Source organism: Drosophila suzukii, chromosome X, assembly GCF_043229965.1.
Source record: "Drosophila suzukii chromosome X, CBGP_Dsuzu_IsoJpt1.0, whole genome shotgun sequence".
Classification (NCBI taxonomy): Eukaryota; Metazoa; Arthropoda; class Insecta; order Diptera; family Drosophilidae; genus Drosophila; species Drosophila suzukii.
The window spans coordinates 3,402,403-3,411,846 of NC_092084.1; positions in this window are offsets into that span (position 1 = coordinate 3,402,403).

Sequence of the window (9,444 nt, forward strand, 5' to 3'; positions counted from 1 at the left end):
CCTTTCGACCGATTTAGTCCTCCGCCCCTCTTCTCTAATGATGCGGCCATCTGTCCTCTGGTAGCTCATGAAATTAGGCACGAATGTCCGGCGAAGGTCGGAAAAGTGGGCGGGGGCCACAGGTAGGCCTCGGCCTAATGCCAGGTGATTTGTTAGACTCCCTTCCTTCCGCTTCCCTTCCCCTTGTGACCTTTGTCCCCCTGGAGCTTGTTTAGCCCCGTGCTGCTGAGGCATTCACCTGAAAAATTCCACAATGCCAGGGACACGACCCCAATGGCCATCTCCGGTTTTTCGGGGCCACCGGACTGGTGCCCCTTCCTCGCACGACCTCGCCCCCCAAAAAACCAAACCCAGACAAATTTGCATGCCATTTGTCGTGAATTTCATTTAAGATTTATTTAAATTTCTTCCCTGCGTGCGAACTTTTGGCCGCATCATTTTCACATCTTTTAAAGGTTTTCCATCCCCACACCCACTTCGGTGTTTTTGTTTTGTTTTACGGCGTTGATATGATAATTTGCTTACTCGCCTGCTCGGCTAACCGTTTTTGTTGCTTTTTCTGCCGTCTGGCTAATGCTGCGGTCTGTTTTGGCCAACAAGGCACAGTGTTTCGGAATTTACATAAATTTAAAAATAATATGCGTTTGACTAAGTTTCGGTTAACAAATATTCTTGCCTAGTCAACAAACTAAAGCTGTAATTTGTTAGTTCTTAATAATATTTAAAAGTAGTTAGTACTTTTAAAAAGCAGTTCTCCAAACCTTTTTTAGTATTGAATAGAAGTGAACATTATTATAATAAAGTTTGATATTAATATATGAGGTATAATTAATTTTTGAATTTTTAAAATATTGAAAAAAATATTGTAATTAAGTCTTAATAAATAGCATACTCCGTTTAGTTAAATGTATATTTTTACTTAAATACATTTACGAAATTTTCCTTCAACTTCTATTATTTCGGTTGCATTTCCTTAAATTTATCTCTGGTTTTTTACACCGCCACCCAAAAGTAGGAAACATTTTGCCGTGCGACATAGATGAATCGAAATAAATTTAATGCTAATGCCGAGTCGAGAGCAGCTTTTCCCAGGAGACAAAATAAAAAAGCAGAGGAAGTACAAACTGCAAACAGCTTATTTTGCATTTGAGTAATGTGCGTTAAATTATTTGAGTGTGTAGGCCACATCGCAGTGTGTGTGTAATTAATGTGGTTGTCTGTCTGGCTTCCCAGGACCTCCCGAGGACCTCCACAAGGACCTCCCCCCATTCGCCTTCGGTTACACTTTATTTCGAATTATTTGCACATTTGCCGCCTTGCCAGAAAAAGCGGAGCGCCAACGCAAACACAAACACCGACATTATTTTCACATCATTTAATTTAATGCATGGCCTGGATGGGGTGGCGCATTAAAATATGGCCCGGCTTCTTGTTTGCCTTTGTTTAACATTTTATTTCACTTGTTGTTGGCTGTTCACCTTGTGACCCCTGACCCCCTCTGAACAGCTAATAAATGCCGAAGCAACGCGACGAACAAGGCACTAAAAATTTGTACACAACAAGCTCGATGACAGGGGCTGGAAAACACCCCGGAAGAGGGGGCTAAAACAGTTTTGAAAACTGTAATTATTTTAAGGGATTCTTTATGCTAAACAGCAATGCCAGCCAACCTCGGTTCCCCTGAGAAGGCCAAATTGAAACGGCAGCCAAGGAGGGTGGCCAAAAAGCCCAGCACAGGGGCGTCGATTCCGAGGGGGGGCTGGGGGCGCAGCTGTGTGGGTGTGCGGTCTGTCAGGTGCAAAGTGCCAACGGCCTAGCAATGAATAATTACATTTTAATAGAGTGTCCAGGGGAAGTGCTTTAAAAACACAACGCCCAAAAAAAAGAGAACCAAAAACAGGGGGGGGAAATACCATATATATGTAGGTATAGATGGTGGAAATTTAAGGCTGGCCACTTTAAGTGATGGCCTCATGGGCTAACCTTACGCCTTTTACATACGCATACATATAACTGCCTTTTGTGCGCTATCTCTTTCATTCCGTCGGCGACATAATAAAATTTTAATACAATTTTCGTAGCACAGATTTGGGCGCCATAAAGCGGCAGCGCATAATGAGTGGCTTCCCCTCCACGCCCCTGGAAAAAGGGGGTCCTTTGGAGTCACAGGCCCCACCCCTGAAAAATCCCCACTTTCACCTGTCCCACCTGGCAAATCATTTTACGGTTATGGGGTCGCGTCGACTGGCCGCATTTGAATAACCATAAAACACTTTGTACAGGGGCGCAGGGGGTCTCAAAAGGGGGCTGGGGGGCCGAACAGGTAGTCAGCATCAGGTGCGAATGGCCACCAAATCCAATGAATGTCAATGATGTCGATGTCGTTCGCACAAATGGCAGACGATGCGAATTTATGCCGCACATAATACAATTTTCCCACACACACACACACAGGCGAGCACACACCTCCATATACATATACATATATATTTATAAATATGCGTGCTTGTTTGTTTCGGCCACCAAATTGTGTATTTGCCTACGGCTTTATGCCGGCGTTATCCCCGCCAAGATAAGCTCCATTATCGGCCAAAAGGCCTTTGTGTAATGCCCGCTCTGTGTCGCCATCTCCCTCTAATGCCGGACATCTATCTCCCTCCCTCTCTGTCCTGCAAGCGTGTATGTGTGTGTGTGTATGGGTATGTCCTGGCAGATGGGATTTGCGGAGTGCAGCGCAGCCATTTCGATATCCACTTGGGGGATTCCCCGGCTAAGCCCGAAAAAGCAGCAAACATTTTCAGCCCGGCATCATGGCCATATGGAATAACAGAAATGCTGCACGTTCGATGTTTTAAGAGCCTTAAATACGGGAAATACGGGGCAGTCAAAGTAAAAATGTGGATATTACAAATAGCCATCGTTAATCTACTCTATCTGATGACTGAAGATCGCAATACAACAAATTAGGTATAGGAAAGAAAGATATATGTTTCCATTTAGCTAACTTTTACATACATTTTGTGTTATCTATAATAGTTATAAGAACTATTTTAAAAAGTACACAAAGTATAAGTATAATTTAAATATTATTTGCTAAGCTCATGTATTAAGTAATGGGGAATACGAAAAAATATTTGTTTTCCAATACCTATTATTTATCATTTTTTATCTATTAATAAAAATTAAATTACTCAATATATTGGGTTTTGAACTACCAATAGTTATAAAAATATAAATATTTGGCAATTTCCAGTGTCAAGCGTTTTACCTCTCTTATTTGTTAATTTTTTTCCCACTCTTTAGCAAACACCAATAAATAAGTACGCAAAAACCGAGGCGACCAAACGGGAAGGCCAAAAAAATGTACATTAAACGGCGACCGAACACAAATAAAATAATTATGCGTTTTGCAGGCCTCAATGGGTTGCCCTGCTGATTGTCGCCACCCCCTGGAAAATGGGTGGCATCGCCACCCCATCTCCAAAAATCAACCCACTTTCACCTGAGCGGCTCAAAAAGTTACGAAAGTCTTGGCCGGCCACAGAAATCAAACTCATGAATAAACAAAAACCGGAAAAGCCAAGGAGAAAGTTATTAGTTTGCCCCACCAGACCGAGATTGGGTGGGGTGCGGATGCGGATGCGGATGGGGATCCTTCGGAGCCTTTGGATCCCTGGGATACTTGGGATCCTTTGGCTGGGGGCCACCGACTCCTCGGTTCGCTCAAGTGTTGCACAAACAAGGGGCGGCCGAAATTAAATGAAAGCCACTGGAAAAGGGTTGGGCGGCGGTCGAGATGAAAGCGAGACAGATTCAAATGAAAATATTCTAATTTTTCTGTTTTTTTTGCGTTGCCAAATTTTGGGAGTGAAATTGAAATTGTGGCAGGCAGCGACGACGAATTAATTGAAAATATTTTACATTTTCCCGCCGCCCCGGTGAAGTATGCAACACTTCTACAACTCCTGTGGCTCCCTTAAAATGTATTTTGCGTCCTCTGATTACAACTCAGCATCAGTAGAATATCAGAGGTCTTTGAAATTTCTTTAAATACTTTATGCCTTTTTAAAGGGAAATCTCTTTACAAGAAAAGTATTGACGCTTTGGAAACATCTAAATCGCATTTTGGGTTATCATTAAAAAACAATATAATCAAAGGTATGTTTGTACTCTGCAAATTTTGTCGAATTAGAAAGATTTGTTTTTTTTTTTTTAAGGGCTTGAGTACGTTTTAAGGGATTGAATGAATAATTTATGCAGCTAAAACATTTAAGCTCCAACTTAATACATTTTCTAATATTTTCAATATTTTTATTGATTGAAGAGGATTAACATTTAATTTTGTAAGAAAATCCCTCAGTCTTGGTGGGTAACCTCAGCTCTACTTGGCATTCCCCATCGCCTTGCCTTCGATCCCGGTCAGCCGCAAGCCGCCAAAAAGGAGGAGATCCCTGAGCCCGGCAACGGCTCCTCCAGGAGGCCCGATGCTGAGGCCAAATTCTTAGCATTTCCCCAAAATGCGCTTTGATTGCGAATTTGGATCGGAGGCGGCTGCCTGGGCATTCCGCACCGCCCACTAAACACAAAGGCGGAGCAATGGATGGAGCACATTTATTGGTTAATTGGCATTTCAATCATTTTGATTACGGCATTCGGATTACGGCCAAGATCTTCTTCTGGCCCGACTGTGGGTTTAATTTCTCTAAGCTGCACTTCAGGTGGGGGAAACCGGGCAGGCACAATGGCGAGATTAAAAATTGCAAATGCCCAAAAGCGGGACAACAGACGAGAAGCGAAAAAGTGTCACGAGAAAGCGCCCCAGGAAACCTCAAACAAACACCATGCATTTGCGAATACCCTTCAAGGATATTCCCAAAGCACTTTCCAAGTTGGCATAAGAACTCATGGCATATTCCTGGGCATAGAGTAGGAAAATGCCGTCATTTCTGGTGGCTGAAATCAAATTAAAATGCTGCAAAGAGCGGAAAATTATAACAAACAGTGGAGCAGGGGGGCGGGGAAATGGGAAATGGGAAAATGGCTGGGGGCCACAAGGGAAATTGTTGCAGTGCAGATAGAAAGAAAACATGGAACACACTCATACGCTGACAGGCCGCTGTTGGCAGCGCATTATGAAAGAATTTCACAAAAAAAGGGGAAAATCAGGGAAAAAAACCGAAGGCAGGACAAAAAAGTCCTGGCCAAAAGGAGCAGGGAAAGGGGGGAAGAGGCAACAGGAGCCGCAGGCTCATTGACAACATCTTGCAAACGGATTAAGAGCAAAAACTCATTAAAATTATGTTGGCCATGCATTAAATGCAATTCAATGCAGGCGGACTCGTTCCCGTTCCCGTTCCCCTTTTCTGCCGATCCTCCAACTGCTCCTGCGGTCCTTTATCCTTCGTCCTGCCTGCGGCTGCCAGGACACTTAATGCGGCCTTTGTTGGGCGTTAAATACAGTTTTGGGCAATGGCCCTGGAAAATTGAGGAAATGCCCAAAAATGGTCAGGTATTTTGCTGGCCGTCGGAAAAGGTAATGCCCCATGTGAAGAGCTGCCAAGAAAAAGGTCCTTAAGGGCTCACTTCGACCTCCAAATGAGCTTGTTCTTCAGTTGCGAACAAGCCTGGTGGTACACTCACAAAAACTATATGTAAAATCAATTAATTTTTTAGACAATTCAAATATTTTTAAATAGATTTTCGGTCATTGCGTTTTTTTTTAATTTATAAATATTTATAACAATATCATGTTTCATGTTCATTGATATCCTTTTGTATATATATTTATGCTTTCAAAACGGAAAGATGGCTGGGTAATAAATAAAAAATCATGCCACAAATAATAACCCAAAAGGAAGAGACAGCTGAAATATTAAATGACAATGTAAACAATTAAAAAAATACCATTTTATTCAATGAGTTCCTCGAAAGGCTTTTAATAATACCAAATACAGTTGTAAAAGTAAAAGCATAAGTCCAGTTTTATGAGCATCTCGTAAATGCGGCTGGGAAAATCAAATCATCGAGCCTGTGGATCACCGACGCAGTTTTAAAGCGAAATCAAAAGCCATAGACTCGGCAATCATCGATGGTCCAACCGACCGCAAATCCCTTAACACATTTGTCAACACTTCGTCATTGTCAGAGGGACCATCCCGACATCCTAGCTTTCTGGGCAAACATTTAATACACTCCACTGGACGGGACTCCTGGTGCTGGCCCCTTTTAACCCGAAAACTGGGACACGAGGCCCCTTGAGGAGCCAAAACAAATCAACGGCGATGAGCACAAATGGCAGCAGCCATAACAACTCTATCAAGCTTATTTCGATGGCCAAACAACACACTCATTCCACACAAACAAATGGGGCCAGTGGTAAGGGGCGCTCCCCCTGAACAAACCCAAGCCCCAGAAGGACATGGGACACAGGACAAAGGACAAAGGACAGTTTGGCATTTTGACAAACTGTGTCAATAGCATTTTTATTTGTGTCCAATTTGTTGGTTGGGACAAACATTGGGAAGCTCTCGCCTGGCGATGTCCTCTCCTCGAGAGTCGTGAGCCATGAAGAATTATAGAAAACATTCAGTACTCTTTTCAGAAAATTAAATTTGCAAATTTAATTTAATTACAAAATGTTTTGCATTAGAATTAAGAAATTGGCTACTCTACATTTCATATTTTTACTGGATTTGTCCATTTGAACATTCTTTTTTCAATATCACAAAAGGTATTTTACTTGATAAATCTAAAGGTTACAAGAAGTGTTAAGGCTGCCTTAATTAAGCTGTTCTACACTCAAGTTTTCCGCCATTTTCTGGTAATTTTAGATATTTTGGGATAACGGTCTTCTTGTAAGATCTTGTTAAAAATAAAATAATATTTTTTTGAAGCTATTTGGATCAATTTAAAAATTTAAAAAAATGTTTAACTTAAGTTCTGTTTTAACAAAATACAGTTTTTTGTTAGGAGGGCAGGCAATAAATGCTTCTGCTCAGAAGGCTATCGATAAATTATATATGTCCGATATATGACTATCGCAGCGTTGCCCATCTCTAGATTCACCAACTCATTGTCCCGTATCTTGAACTGTGTCCTGCCAGTTTTCAAAGCCATTTACAGCGTTTAAAGTTAACAAGCGAACAAATAACAAAAAGTCAACAACATTCACATGGAGCAACTGCCACGCCCCCTTCCCTAACGCCCTCGAAGGACCCACACCCACCGCCCACCGCCCACCGCAAGTGTCAAAAATGTGTCGTCTTGTCCCCAGAAGGATCATCGTTTCAATTTGTAAAGGTTCATTGCTGTCGAGGACTTTATTTGAATTGCTGGCTGAGACGTTGACCTGCCAGCGACCTTCAACCGCCCCCTTTTCGCAACCCATTCGAGCAGCAACACAATCAAAGATACAAGAGGAGTCGCCCGAGGAACTCTCCGTCCACATCCTGTTTAATGTCGATTTCTTACGGTTTGTTAAGTTCTTCAAATGTGTCGGTCCTTGGCCCAGAATCGCTTTGTCTTCGACTGCAAATACGGGCGTTATTCTTATCCGTTTCCGTTTTCCACAAATGAATATTAATTCAAAGCTCGAAAAAAGGCGAGCTAACTGGAATTAATTGCCAAGTAGCCAGGCCGAAGAGACAATGGCCATAGTTTATATACCAATCTGTGTATATATATCCCATATCTAGGTGGAGTGATGCGAATGCAGCTGAAATCCATTGCCAATTCGATGTCGGTCTGCCCTTTCTTCTTCTCTCACTTGAGTTCAAGATAATGCAGCATTGTAGGTATGGACTTAGCTGGAATTTGTGCACTTCTCGGGCTTCTGCTCCTGGCCAATTTTCATCCGACCAACTACTGACATTGTTCTCGCCCGGAAAAGAAGCGAGAAACTTAATTGAAATTAATTAACCCGCCAATGGTGACCTAAGGAAAACTCAGGCCCCAGGCAGACGTCACTCAGAAATAGTGGCAGAGGGGGGTAGAGCGGAAGGCAGGAGGGGTTAAGGCGGTACACTGGGAAAAAGGGAATTGCTAATGATATTTTTTGGGTTCATTTTACGGATTTTACTCAGGGTTATCAAAAAAAAATGTAATACAAATTACTAAAATTTAAACAAACAAATTGTTTAAGTATTAAACGGTGTAATATAAGAATAAATATAAAATACTAATGAAGTATACAACACTAACTATAAGAAAACCATAGACAATAATATTACCATTTATTTATTTCCCTCATGTTTTAAATTGATCATCAATCAATAGCCAAATATCCATTTAAGTTTTGTCACAAAATATTTGTTCTCTTATTTTTCTAGACTTATAAATAAATAAGAATGAAAATACCTATTCAATCGAAAGAAATGAATTCGTTATGTGAAAATGTTTGTTTATACCAGGTAGATTTTAAAATACTTTCAAAATAAAGTTTCCAGACATTTAAAAACCTAAGCATATTTTCTCGCAGTGCAGAGAGTGAGAGTTGGCCTTGCTCTTCGGGGGAAACATGGCAGAAGGAGTCGATCTTGGCCCAAAGTCTGGTCTGCTGGCCCTTATTTACTTATTTACCCCTCGAGGTGGCAGGCAACCAGGCGGCAACCTCATATCATTTACAGTCAGTTTATTTAAGCGTTTGGCGTTTGCCAGGACCCAGGATGCCATATTTTGTCCTCAGTCCGCTCGTCCTTCGCCTTCCAGAAGGACCTGAAGGAGTCGAGGAGCAGTCCTTTGCTGATTTGTTGTCGATACTCGTCGCTCGGCTTTTGCCTAGTCCATTTGATGCTGCCTGCGATGGCGAACGATAAATTCTCATCACGTTCGCAAAATATTTTTCTATCACCTATAAAACATTTGAGGCAGCCTTGCGGCAAAAAACTTTCCCTGCTCCTTGGACAATGGATCCTGGCTGCCACTCCACGTCCTCCGTGCTGCTACATGCAGCATTTCCCCACATGAATGTTTATTTATTTGATTTTTCCCGCACTCCGCTCGTCTTGTTGCATTTTGTTCTTGCCATTGTTGGTTTTTGGTGTCTTGTGCTCGGGCGAGCCTGCATAATGCTGCCATCCAGCCAACCAGCTACCAACAAACAGCCCCGGGCCAGCAGCAGCAACACCGACAGCAGCAGCAGCAACACCAACAGCAGCAACAGCTACAACAGCAACATCCAGCAGACACAGACAGTGTGGCACATTAGCCCAAGTTCGCTTGGCAAGTTGTTCTTTGCTCGTGGAACTTTTGGATTTGGATTGCAATTGCTATTGACTGTGGCTGTGTGCGAGAAAGGGGGCGGGAAAGTGTGTGGGGGCGTGGCTGGATAAATGGGAACATGAATCACTGTTTGGCTAGAAAAAATCACAAGAAAATTATATTCTACTTGGGGGTAGCATATCCAAAGAGCAATAAAATGTACTTAAATTATTAATAAAATAAACA